Source organism: Salmo salar, chromosome ssa13, assembly GCF_905237065.1.
Source record: "Salmo salar chromosome ssa13, Ssal_v3.1, whole genome shotgun sequence".
Lineage (NCBI taxonomy): Eukaryota > Metazoa > Chordata > Actinopteri > Salmoniformes > Salmonidae > Salmo > Salmo salar.
In genome coordinates, this window is record NC_059454.1 from 12,357,681 (window position 1) to 12,372,269 (window position 14,589).

General features: G+C 42.6%; 1 protein-coding gene across 1 annotated transcript in view; it reads left to right on the forward strand.

Annotated features, from left to right (window-relative positions):
* Positions 1-240: 240 nt before the first annotated feature.
* The window catches only part of LOC106566484 (laminin subunit beta-1), an 85,611-nt gene continuing 71,262 nt past the window's right edge, over positions 241-14,589 (forward strand). The window contains exon 1 of the mRNA XM_045692942.1: positions 241-322. The gene's annotated coding sequence lies outside the window, so the exon portion shown is untranslated. The remainder of the gene's footprint in view (positions 323-14,589) is intronic.

Sequence of the window (14,589 nt, forward strand, 5' to 3'; positions counted from 1 at the left end):
TAGTTATGGGGCATTACAGTGTGAATCAAACAAACTGAGCCCTTCTTCCTCCAAGTTCAGCTTTGATCTCCCGCACATGAAGGTACAATTCTGTCATCATCTACCAGGCTGTAGGCCAGTCAGTATAGCGTCGCTGTGATGACTACACCTAGCAGAAACCTACCTTGCACCTATATTCTGATAAGCTCTGCTTTCGACTCCTCCCCCCTTTTCTGTACAGGACTGCAGGACAGGCAGTCACCAGAGACTGTACACATGACTCACACATGTGGTCGAGGCGAGCGAGGGAGCAGAGACAGTGGATCAGAGAAGTTGTGAACAGGTGAGGCTGCTGTACTTTTTTACCTTTCGTTTTATCTGTAGTATTAAACTTCACTACACTCTTTTCTTCTCTAACATGTATCGGACATGTATTATAATAACAAATAATTGCTGTTGTGTAGGCTAAACCATTATCCTGACCTGTGTGTTTGCAGAATCAGTCTAATAAACGTGTGGCTAGAGTTATGTGCGTCTACATGCAGATGGGCAGTAGGCACTAGCTTAAAGCACAACAAATAAAGTGATTCAGTTTACTGCAGATAATCAGATATTGTCAATCAGGATCTGTAGTGTTATCTCCTCATCTGTGGTGAAATATTATCCTAGAAGGAACTGGGAGGAAAATAAAGGGAGAAATACTGGTACGCTCCAGCTCTCAATCCCTGGTCTAGTTGGCTGATATTTTAGTAAAGGGAACAGGAGAAATTGAAAAATTAAAGATGACATTTTTGGGGGGTAATTAGTTATGTGTATAATGACATTCATTTAACCTTTTACTGCAGCGGGCTAAGTCATGGTCACACAGAGTGTTTCTTGATGGTCTTAAACAAAAATACTTTGAAACTAAAGTGTACACCTCACACACATGGTTATGGGTTTAAAACAAAGAAGACACTTGTACCATGTCAGATATAGAGATGTATTTAGCCTCATCATTCAGCCTCAGCTCTCCACCCAGTGTGTCAGCACCTGCTGCCTTTGCCTGTTCTACTCTGGGCCGATATTCATAAAACATCTCGGAGTTGGAATGCTGATCTAGCATCTGTCCATATAATCTAAAAAGGCAAATCTGATCCTAGATCAACACTCCTACTCTGAGAGGCTTTGTGTATCCGGGCCCTGGTCTGAGGAGTGAGGTACGGTCGGGTGTGGAGAAGAGGGGCCCCTTCCAAAGCCACAAAACAATAATGTATCTTTGATATTTTATTCTCTATGGGGGGGTTTTCAGACTCACACTCTTGATTGAAATCAGCGCCTTGTTTCGTCCTGACATGGGACTTATTAGTGATTCCCCATTCCCCATTACACCTGGCTTCGGCTTACAGTATGATTCCTGACAGATGTTCAGCTACATTGTAAAGGCATACTTGAAGATCAGAATGTAATGTGACTGAAGAACCCTGGGTCAAATAATGTGAGTGAAGAACCCTGGGTCAAATAATGTGAGTGAAGAACCCTGGGTCAAATAATGTGAGTGAAGAACCCTGGGTCAAATAATGTGAGTGAAGAACCCTGGGTCAAATAATGTGAGTGAAGAACCCTGGGTCAAATAATGCGATTGAAGAACCCTGGGTCAAATAATGTGATTAATGTTGTCTGATTCACAGTTGAGGAGTAGTCTCTCTTTGTGTATTTCAAATGTATTTCTAATCAAAATACGGAAAGTGTAATCTTAACTCTTTGATAAAGTGATCTTCAGGAAATCCATTTAATTATCAGCAAAGTCACAAACCACCCACCCTCTGACGATCTGAGCTGATGCTAATGTTCGGGGAAATGCCTGATTGCATCTGAAATTTATCTCACTAATAACAGGAAACCATTTCAACTTGCGGTAGCACACAGAAATGTATCCTGTTCTCTCCTGTTATTCCCTCCGGTACTTCCCTCCGGTACTTCCCTCCTGTTCTTCCCTCCTGTTCTTCTCTCCTGTTGTTCTCTCCTGTTGTTCTCTCCTGTTCTTCTCTCCTGTTCTTCTCTCCTGTTCTTCTCTCCTGTTCTTCTCTCCTGTTCTTCTCTCCTGTTCTTCTCTCCTGTTCTTCTCTCCTGTTCTTCTCTCCTGTTCTCTCCATTTCTTCTCTCCTGTTCTCTCCAGTTCTTCTCTCCTGTTCTCTCCAGTTCTTCTCTCCTGTTCTCTCCAGTTCTTCTCTCCAGTTCTTCTCTCCAGTTCTTCTCTCCTGTTCTCTCCAGTTCTTCTCTCCTGTTCTCTCCAGTTCTTCTCTCCTGTTCTCTCCAGTTCTTCTCTTGTTCTTTCCCATTCTTCTCTCCTGTTCTTCTCTCCTGCTCCAATTTCACTTCGGTACCGCTCAGTCATGAGCTCTGCCCATGCTCTGCCTAGCATGTTTGATTCCCTTCATCACTGTTCTTTTCATTCTGTTGTATGTATTTAGGTTACCCCACCACTAATATGCAGAGATGTTGAAATGAGTCGACCAAGAAATAGGTTGCAGCCTGTGTAATTGATGACAAGACAGCACATGAGCACATGCTGCAGCAACAGAGATGTTTTGGTTTCTATCCAGGCTATTGTTAATAAACAAAAGGAGTCTAAGTTTGCTACAGTGCTAAAGTTATCTATCAACTGTAAAATGTGAGCGCAACAGAGCCAGTTACGACTGAAGTATCTGATCATTAATAGATTAGAGAAAAGGCTATTTGTTTTTTAACACGGTGACCACATAGCCTATCAGCTACAGTGAGGGAAAAAAGTATTTGATCCCCTGCTTATTTTGTACGTTTGCCCACTGATAAAGAAATGATCAGTCTATAATTTTAATGGTAGGTTTATTTGAACAGTGAGAGACAGAATAGCAACAAAAAAATCCAGAAAAACGCATGTCAAAAATGTTATAAATTGATTTGCATTTTAATGAGGGAAATAAGTATTTGACCCCTCTGCAAAACATGACTTAGTACTTGGTGGCAAAACCCTTGTTGGCAATCCCAGAGGTCAGACGTTTCTTGTAGTTGGCCACCAGGTTTGCACACATCTCAGGAGGGATTTTGTCCCACTCCTCTTTGCAGATCTTTTCCAAGTCATTAAGGTTTCGAGGCTGACGTTTGGCAACTCGAACCTTCAGCTCCCTCCACAGATGTTCTATGGGATTAAGGTCTGGAGACTGGCTAGGCCACTCCATGACCTTAATGTGCTTCTTCTTGAGCCACTCCTTTGTTGCCTTGGCCGTGTGTTTTGGGTCATTGTCATGCTGGAATACCCATCCACGACCCATTTTCAATGCCCTGGCTGAGGGAAGGAGGTTCTCACCCAAGATTTGACGGAACATGGCCCCGTCCATCGTCCCTTTGATGCGGTGAAGTTGTCCTGTCCCCTTAGCAGAAAAACACCCCCAAAGCATAATGTTTCCACCTCCATGTTTGACGGTAGGGAGGGTGTTCTTGGGGTCATAGGCAGCATTCCTCCTCCTCCAAACACAGCGAGTTGAGTTAATGCCAAAGAGCTCCATTTTGGTCTCATCTGACCACAACACTTTCACCCAGTTGTTCTCTGAATCATTCAGATGTTCATTCGCAAACTTCAGACAGGCATGTATATGTGATTTCTTGAGCAGGGGGACCTTGCGGGCGCTGCAGGATTTCAGTCCTTCACGGCGTAGTGTGTTACCAATTGTTTTCTTGGTGACTATGGTCCCAGCTGCCTTGAGATCATTGACAAGATCCTCCCGTGTAGTTCTGGGCTGATTCCTCACCGTTCTCATGATCATTGCAACTCCACGAGGTGAGATCTTGCATGGAGCCCCAGGCCGAGGGAGATTGACAGTTCTTTTGTGTTTCTTCCATTTGCGAATAATCGCACCAAATGTTGTCACCTTCTCACCAAGCTGCTTGGCGATGGTCTTGTAGCCCATTCCAGCCTTGTGTAGGTCTACAATCTTGTCCCTGACATCCTTGGAGAGCTCTTTGGTCTTGGCCATGGTGGAGAGTTTGGAATCTGATTGATTGATTGCTTGCTTCTGTGGACAGGTGTCTTTTATACAGGTAACAAACTGAGATTAGGAGCACTCCCTTTAAGAGTGTGCTCCTAATCTCAGCTCGTTACCTGTAGAAAAGGGGTCAAATACTTATTTCCCTCATTAAAATGCAAATCAATTTATGATATTTTTGACATGCGTTTTTCTGGATTTTTTTGTTGTTATTCTGTCTCTCACTGTTCAAATAAACCTACCATTAAAATTATAGACTGATCATTTCTTTGTCAGTGGGCAAACGTACAAAATCAGCAGGGGATCAAATACTTTTTTCCCTTACTGTAGGTACACTACATGGCCAAAAGTATGTGGACACCTGCTAGTCAAACATATAATTCCAAAATCATGGGCATTAACATGGAGTTGGTCCCCCCTTTGCTGTTATATAGCCTCCACTCTTCTGGGAAGGCTTTCCACCAGATGTTGGAACATTGCTGTGGGGATTTGCTTTTATTCAGCAACAAGAGCATTAGTGAGGTCGGGCACTGATGTTGGGCGATTAGGCCTGGCTCGTAGTCGGCGTTCCACTTCATCTCAAAAGTGGCCGATGGGGTTGAGGTCAGGGCTCTGTGCAGGCCAGTCAAGTTCTTCCACACCAATATCTCAACAAACCATTTCTGTATAGACCTCACTTTGTACACGGTGGTACTGTCATGCTGAAACAGGAAAGGGCCTGTTGCCACAAAGTTTAAAGCACAGAATCGTGTAGAATGTAGCGTTAAGATTTCCTTTCACTGGAACTAGGGGGCTTAGCCAGAACCATGAAAAACAGCCCAAGACCATTATTCCTCCTCCACCAAACGTTACAGTTGGCACAATGCATTGGGGCAGGTAGCATTCTCCTGGCATGCACCAAACCCATATTCGTCTGTCGGACTGCCAGATGGTGAAGCGTGATTCATCACTCCAGAGAACACGTTTCCACTGCTCAAGAGTCCAATGGTGGCGAGCTTTACACCCCTCCAGCCGGCGCTTGGCATTGCGCATGGTGATCTTAGGCTTGTGTGCGGCTACTCGGCCATGGAAACCCATTTCATGAAGCTCCTGACGAACAGTTCTTGTGTTGACGTTGCTTCCAGAGGCAGTTTGGAATTCGGTAGTGAGTGTTGCAACCGAGAACAGATGATTTTTACACACTATGCGCTTCAGCACTCTGCAGCCCCGATCTGTTAGCTTGTGTGGCTTACCACACCACTGCTGAGCCGTTATTGCTCCTAGACGTTTCCACTTCAAAATAACAGCACTTACAGTTGACCCGGGCAGCTCTAGTAGGGCAGAAATTTGACAAACTGACATTGAAAGTCACTGAGGTCTTCAGTAAGGCCATTCTACAGCCAATGTTTGTCTATGGAGATTGCATGGCCGTGTGCTCGGTTTTATACGGTGTGGCTGAAATAATCAAATTTGAAAGGGTGTCCACATACTTTTGGCATTTGTGTTGGTCCTTGTTCAATAGCCTACAATGTTGTTGAAATCTTCAAGATTTTTATGATAGCCTACTTCAAACGTTATTGTGCATTAAGGCCATCTAGCCCCCCCATCTCCTAGCACACTTCTCGTTTTTTTTTTCCTATGAGTGATGAGAGATTTTTTTTGTGCGGAGTGGGGGTACGGATGTTGATCGCTGGAGCACAAAGGAGTGGGATTTCCAACCTAATCAACCTAATCATCTGTTAAAGAGGAGAAATGTGTGTTTTAAAAGTTTGAATTGGGTGCGCCAAAACCTTTTGTTGTATCTCCCGATAATATATTATCTTTCTGATCATACATGTAGTGATTAAAAGTTACAAGTACAATGTGATATTGTTTACTAATTACAACGTGAAGGTAGATCTTCAGAAATGGGTATGACTACCTTGTATTTCCTCATTTATTGAAGAGAGAATTGACTGGCTAATGTAGCGCGTTCAAGCGCATAGTTGATGAATGGTACGGATTGCGGGGTAGTAGCTAACCCTTGGGATATACATGTTCACATCCCCAAAGTATAGTTAATGCATTAAGCTTAAATTCAACAGGTTTAGGTTTAAGGTTTAGTACAGTTATTGAGATTTGTGCTGGTATATATATTCAACTATGTTTATGATCTGAAGATGTTTAGATTGTAATTCATTTCTTTTGAACGTTAAATTATCAGCGTGTGAATTGCCTTGTTTTCATTGGTCAAATGCATTATGGGTAGGTGTGTAAGAACTTTTGTATTCTCATTGTTTGAGAGATAGACAAGGTAAAGTGGGCATGCTGCCAGGTACAGGATGGAAGCCTTCGTTTTCCTTCGCCTTTATTTATCATCCTGTTTATTTGTTTATATTATGATCTTCACGTTTGGTCAGAAAAGTAAAGAACTACTGTTACCTCCTCACTGTAAAATCGGACCGCAACGTCAACTTCACAAGACCAAACTCAGATCACATCTGACAAAATGTATTTCATCTGTATAATTGCAATGAATTATGGCTCTAAAAATTACTACAACGAGTACAGTTTCATGCACACAATAATACAATTATTGTGAATAGTCAGATTTAATATAATAGTTTGATTTAAACGTTGACATGCTTTGCAAGAAGAACGATTTCCCTAATCCTGTTTACATGGACACATCTGAAATCGGGCTACCTGATGGGACTTTGATAAATGCAGAAAATCTTCAATCAAAATATACGGTCTACTGTACCACAGCGATCGTGTTATTTTGGTGAAGCCTACTTGATTCTGATTTCGGAGAAATATATATAAAGTTTGTATGAGAACTATTTCTAAAATGAACACTCTTAAGGTTTTTCCAAAATCACTTGACTCTTGCAAAATAAGGAAGCTTGCGCTGCTCATGCTAGCCCATGCGCAGATGTACTGCCAACGATTGCTCTGAAAACCAGGTGTTTTAATCGGCCTGTGCTCACTTCAATTATGACCTTACACCAATTAAGAAAAGAAGAGTAAGGTGTTTACATGACTACTGCCATAATCAGTTTAATATATCGAATTGTTGGTGTAGATGTATGAGATCGTATGAATCATTCTGTCTGTGGTAGTTGTGTTCTTGATGGGGCAGGTTAGCTCTAAGGTTCTCTACCTGGATACTGTACTGTTTGGTCTTGCCCTGAGGTGAGCACTTTGAAGACTTCAGGTGTCCTGGCGTGTTGGTTTAAAGATTTATTTATGTGATATTTTACCTGCAGCGGCTTAGTTAGCGTGCATGGAGACACTGAATCTAATACAGTTTGGGTGAATGAAAGGACACACACACACACACACTCACTTATACATACACTGTAGAGGGTAGCTGCTATGTACTGTAAGCAGGGGCGAAAATCTGATATCAACTTTGGAGGGGACAATTACATGAAATTTTCTCAAGAGCAATTCCTGCTGTAACACAGCCTACATTGTAATATGGTAAATGTATATTGAGGAACCAAAGAAATAAGGTGTTTGCCGTACTCCTAACTACCGGTACCCAAAACTACACAACTAATCACAACAGCAATACCATTGCCTTTAACAAATCTTAGTTCAGTCACCAGTTTAAGTTGAGAGTGGGGATATCCATGGCATTTTCCAATTATGTTCCTATTTTACAAGTCAAAAAAATTGAGAACCTTTCATAATGTTGCCAAACAAAGACTCAACAAACTTACCTGAGACTCCCTGTCTCTGCCAGTCTGTCCCTGCATATCTGTCCCCAACTCTGCTGTCTGTGTGCCATCTGTTGCCTGCTCTGCCTAATGACATCATTGTGAAACATTTCCATTAGAATTTCATTTCTTTCTTATGAACATTTTATCAACTAGTCTGAGATATTAGGCTACTAGGGTTCTTACTATGCGTTTTGGTGTATTGAAAAATACTCTGATGTCCGTCTTTTATTTTTCTGCCATTTTTCTACCTGGCTGGCTGGCTGGCTACACACACAGTGTGTAGGTTATTTACAGTAGGAGATGGGCTTCTATCATCTTCAATCATTCTATTTGGGCTTCGATCTAAAAGGTAGCTAGCAAATGTGAAACGGATTAAAATGACAAGAGTTGACAGCTGTATGAGTTCACCATTTACACAACATATGCTGCAACCTTTTGTAATTTTAATAGTTTGTTTCATATTGGCTGGCTTCCAACAATAGCTGAATTTGCAAAGCTAGCGAGCACCAATTCCGTTCCAGTGGTGTTTGCTATAATCTTTGCTACCTGGGTTAAATAAAGGTGAAATAAAATAAATAAATAAAAGTTAACTTGCGACAATTTAGCTTTTGCAACGAGACCATTAAATATATTTAAGACAATGGTAGAAGAGAGTGTAGTTCTGTTCAGTTTGGATTTCAGTTTATCGCTAACCTTATCACAGGGACTTTGAAGCACTAACTTACATCATCTGCATGCTGATTCCATCTTTGACGACGCCACATAAATGGAATAGGTACTAGCTAGCTTAATAGTTAATATTTGCGCGCTAGCTCTGCATATTCAGCTAGTGTGTGTGCGCGATTGACTGGATTAACCTCACGTCAGTTACGTGCATTGAGTGCCTTTCAGACAGTAGATACAAACCCTCTGTTACCTTGCCAGCTAAGGAACTGGCAGTGGATCAAACCATTGTGAGGCAAAGGGTGGGGGGGGTTGCAATCTTTTGAAACGTAAAAACGCGCTATTAAGTGTCTATAATCAGGACAATTGCTTTCATTGCGTATTATTAATATTATTTAAATTACATAGTTATGTTTCAGTGATATATTGCGGGGGACAAATCATATTTTTCCCAGGATGGGGGGGGGTCGTGTCCCCCCGTCCCCCCCGGGATTTCCGCCCCTGACTGTAAGTATGGCTGTCTCATTCTGTCTGCATCATTGAAGATCTGGTTCAGTTAGACTACTGCAGAGATCTGCACAGAAAGATATTTCAGATTATTCTGGATTTAAACCCGGACATGTCATTTCATTTCTTGAATGAAAATCCTTTCAGATATCAACGCCCTAACCCTAACCCCCTAACTATCTAACCCTAACCCCTAACCCCCTAACCCTAACCCAACCCCCTAACCCTAACCCCCTAACTATCTAACCCTAACCCCTAACCCTAACCCCCTAACTATCTAACCCTAACCCCTAACCCTAACCCCCTAACTATCTAACCCTAACCCCTAACCCAAACCCCTAACTATCTAACCCTAACTCCTAACTATCTAACCCTAACCCCTAACCCAAACCCCTAACCCAAACCCCTAACCATCTTACCCTAACCCCCTAACCCTAACCCCCAACCCCAAACCCAAACCCCTAATTATCTAACCCTAACCCCTAACCCAAACCCCCTACCCCTAACCCCTAACTATCTAACCCTAACCCAAACCCCTAACCCTACCCCCCTAACTATCTAACCCTATCCCCCTAACCCAAACCCATAACTATCTAACCCTAACCATCTAACCCTAACCCCTAACTATCTAACCCTAACCCCTAACTATCTAACCCTAACCCCTAACTATCTAACCCTAACCCTAACCTCCCTAACTATCTAACCCTAACCCCTAACTATCTAACCCTAGTCCCCTAAACCCTGACCCCCTAACTATCTAACCCTAACCCCTAACCCTGACCCCTAACCCCTCAACTATCTAACCCTGACCCCCTAACCCCTAACCCTACCCCCTAACTATCTAACCCTAACCCCTAACCCTACCCCTAACTATCTAACCCTAACCCAAACCCCTAACCATCTAACCCTAACCCTAACCCCTAACTATCTAACCCTAACCCCTAACCCCAAACCCTAACTATCTAACCCTAACCCCCAACTATCTAACCCTAACCCCCAACTATCTAACCCTAACCCCTAACCATCTAACCCCAACCCTCTAACCATCTAACCCCTAACCCCTAACCATAACCCCTAACCCCCTAACTATCTAACCCTAACCATCTAACCCTAACCCCTAACCCCTAACTATCTAACCCCCTAACCCTGACTATCTAACCCCCTAACTATCTAACCCTAACCCAAACCCCTAACTATCTAACCCTAACCATCTAACCCTAACCCCTAACCTTGACCCCCTAACCCTGACCCCTCAACCATCTAACCCTAACCCCTAACCCAAACTCCTAACCCTAACACCCTAACCATCTAACCCTAACCATCTAACCCTAACCCCCTAACCCAAACCCCTAACCCTAACCCCTAACCCTAACCCCCTAACTATCTAACCCTAACCCAAACCCCTAACCCTAACCCCATAACTATCTAACCCTAACCCCCTAACTATCTAACCCTAATGCCCTAAGCCAAACCCCTAACTATCTAACCCTAACCCTTAACCCCCTAACCCTGACCCCCAACCCTGACCCCCAACCATCTAATCCTGACCCCTAACTATCTAACCCCTAACTATCTAACCCTGACCCCTAACCCTTACTCTAACCCTAACCTCCCTAACCCTGACCCCCTAACCCCGATGCCCTAACTCCTGACCCCTAACTATCTAACCCAACCCCTAACCCCTAACTATCTAACCCTAACCCCTGACCCCTACCCCCTAACTGTCCTACCTAACCTGACCCTATTTCCCCTAACTGGCTAACCCTAACCCCCTAACTATCTAACCCTAACCCCTGACCCCCTAACTATCCTACCCTAACCCCCTGACCCCCTAACCCTGACCCCCTAACTAGCTAACCCTAACCCCCTAACTATCTAACCGTAACCCCCTAACCCTGACCCCCTGACCCCCTAACCCTAATGAAAGCACAATAGAATGTGGCATCCAGAGAGTACATGAAGATTTTGTGTCCTTTGACAGGGATGAGGCTACTGTATATCAGAAGTTCTCAGAGGATTATAAAGGGATTGAAGTGGGTTTTGAATCATTACATATAATATACAGTACCAGTCAATAGTTTGGACACACCTACTCATTCCAGGGTTTTTCTTTATTTTTATTATTTTCTACACTGTAGAATAATAGTGAAGACATCAAAACTAAGAAATAACACTTATAGAATTATGTAGTAACCACAAAAGTGTTAAACAAAGAATGCCAAGAGTGTGCAAAGCTGTCATCAAGGCAAAGGGTGGCTACTTTGAAGAATATCAAATCAAAATATATTTTAACACTTTTTTTTGGTTACTACTTTAGGTGGTCTCCTTCCCATCCATACTGAATCAAAAGGCCTATTTGATCAGGTGGAATCTAGACGAAATAGCGGACAGTTTTTACTTACAGTACAAAGAGTCGAAGTGCAGCAAGTACAAAAAGATTAACAATGACATACAATGTGTAGGCTACTAGTTTATTCAAAGGGCTCACAGAAGTATATTTGGGTGAGTGATGGATAGGAGCACTCAGTGTTAGCGACGGAACGGGGTTGAGATGTCCTAAGGATCATCCAGAGACTAAACATTTTGCTCTCACCAGTTACTCTTTACTTGTTAAAGTTGCATTGACGTTGTTGAATTTGGACCATCTTGTTTGTGGTGGGTTGCCACGCTGAGTCACGTGCCTTTACAAAAAAAAGAGAGAGACACTTCCATGATGATCTAAATGGAAGGTAGCAGCAGCCTGATGTTGTCAAGCTCTGTTATACCTGGCCTTTTACGCCTTTTGTCTGTCAGACATTGCCTCAGCCTGTCCCTCTACCTTTGGTTTGACGGCTGCATACACAATGGATTAGTCTTTGTCATTTATCAAGATCAGGTCAGTTAATAAGAAATAATCCGGATTGACAAAATTAATTCCTATTTTAGACTTTAACCTAAGACCTACTTTCTTTGAATTGTGCCTCATTGAACATTGACTCAGGACAGTGTTATTGAATGGTTGCCTGTAGACTGCTGCTTTTGAAAGGAGAGTATTATGATTTATACATCTCATTCAGTACTGTTCTGAAGCACTATTTGTCCATGAAAATAGTGCTTCAGAACAGCTGGTGTCAATACAAATTAAAATCCCTTTATTCTGTCTACATGATAGATTACGTACTTGTAACAGTGTGGCTTCCGTCCCTCTCCTTACCCCAACCTGGGCTTGAACCAGGGACCCTCTAAACACATGAACCACTGCCTTCCACGAAGCATCGTTAATCTATCGCTCCACAAAAGCCACGGCCATTGCAGAACAATGGAAACAACTACTTCAAGGTCTCAGAGCGAGTGAGTGACGTTACCGATTGAAACGCTACTAGTGCGCACGCTACTAGTGCGCACGCTAACTAGCGAGTCATTTCACACCAGTTACATACACAGTGGGTCTTGCACATACACTGAGTATACCAAACATTAAGAACAACTAATCGCTGTTTATCATCTATGCATAGTCACTTCACCCCTACCTACATTTACAAATTACCACGGCTAAACTGTACCCCCGCACATTGACTCGGTACCGGTACTGTATATAGCCTCTTTATTGTTATTTTAGTGTGTTACTTTTTATTATTTTTTAGTTTATTTGGTAATTATTTTCCTAACTCTTTCTTGAACTGCTCTGTTAGTTAAGGGCTTGTAAGTAAGCGTTTGACAGTAAGGTCTACACCTGTTATATTCGGATGTGACAAATAAAGTTTACATTTACATTCCTAATATTGAGTTGCACCCCCTCCTTTTGCCCTCAGAACAGCCTCAATTTGTCAGGGCATGGACTCAACAAGGTGTCAAAAGCATTCCATAGGAATGCGGGTCCATGTTGACTCCAAGGCTTCCCACAGTTATGTCAAGTTGGCTGGATGTACTTTGGGTGGTGGACCATTCTTGATAAACACGGGAAACTGTTCAACATGAAAAACCCAGCAGCATTGCAGTTCTTGACTCAAACCGATGCGCCTTGTACGTACTACCACACCCCGTTCAAAGGCACATCTTTTCTTTCCCATTCACCCTCTGAATGGCACACATACACAATCCATGTCTCAATGCTCTCAAGGCTTAAAAATCTTTCTTTAACCCGTCTCCTCCTCTTCATCTACACTAATTGAAGTGGATTTAACAAGTGACATCAATAATATGGATATGGAAGCAGGTATTGTTGTCTCCTCATGTTCCTCTATCTGTTATCTGACTTTTACTGAGGAAGCGTAGGGGTGAGCACTGGCCCAACAGCACTTCTCCATTCTATCAAGGGGGTGTGTACGTATGTACGTGCGTGCGTGCGTGCGGTACTCTGAACAGTATTGCCTAGATGTTCTTTTAAGAACCTCTACTTCTCTCCACTCAAATGTAGTCCTGGCCAGAGACCTGAATGTCCCTGTGAGGAACCGGATTAAAATGTCCCTGTGAGGTACCGGATTAAAATGTCCCTGTGAGGTACCGGATTAAAATGTCCCTGTGAGGTACCGGATTAAAATGTCCCTGTGAGGTAGCGGATTAAAATGTCCCTGTGAGGTAGCGGATTAAAATGTCCCTGTGAGGAACCGGATTAAAATGTCCCTGTGAGGTACTGGATTAAAATGTCCCTGTGAGGTACCGGATTAAAATGTCCCTGTGAGGTACCGGATTAAAATGTCCCTGTGTGGTACCGGATTAAAATATCCCTGTAAGGTACCGGATTAAAATATCCCTCTAAGGTACATTTACATCACTTAGCAGACGCTCTTATCCAGAGCGACTTACAAATTGGTGCATTCACCTTATGATATCCAGTGGAACAACCACTTTACAATAGTACATCTATATCTTTATTCCTTAAAGAGGTGGGGTTTCAGGTGTCTCCGGAAGGTGGTGATTGACTCCGCTGTCCTGGCGTCGTGAGGGAGCTTGTTCCACCATTGGGGTGCCAGAGGTGGATGAACGCAGTGCCCTTCTTTGGGTGTAGGGACTGATCAGAGCCTGAAGGTACGGAGGTGCCGTTCCCCTCACAGCTCCGTAGGCAAGCACCATGGTCTTGTAGCAGAACCGGATTAAAATGTCCCTGTGAGGTAGCAGCGGAAAGAATGTGTGGTTTGACGTATTTGATGTGTTTGACGTATTTGACGTGTTTGACCTACTTGGCGTGTTTGACGTACTTGACGTGTTTGACATATTTGACGTGTTGGACATATTTGACGTATTGGACAGTTTGGACATATTTGATGTGTTTGACGTGTGTATACATGTTGGACATATTTGACGTGTTGGACATATTTGACGTGTTGGACATATTTGACGTGTTGGACATATTTGACATGTGTATACATTTTTGATGAGTTTGACGTGTGTATACATTTGAGACGTGTTTGACGTGTTTGACGTGTTTGACGTGTGTATACATTTGACGAATTTGACTTGTTTGACATATTTGAAGTATTTGACGTGTGTATATATATATTTGACGTATCTACATATTTGACGTATTTAACATGTGTATACATATTTGACGTGTTTGACGTATTTGACGTGTTGGACATATTTGAGGTGTGTATACATACTTGACGTGTGTATACATTTGACGTGTTTGACGTATTTAACGTGTGTATACATATTTGACGTGTTTGACATGTTTGAAGTATTTGATGTGTGTATACATATTTGACATGTTTGACGTATTTGACGTATTTGAAGTGTTTGACGTGTATACATATTTGACATGTTTGACATAT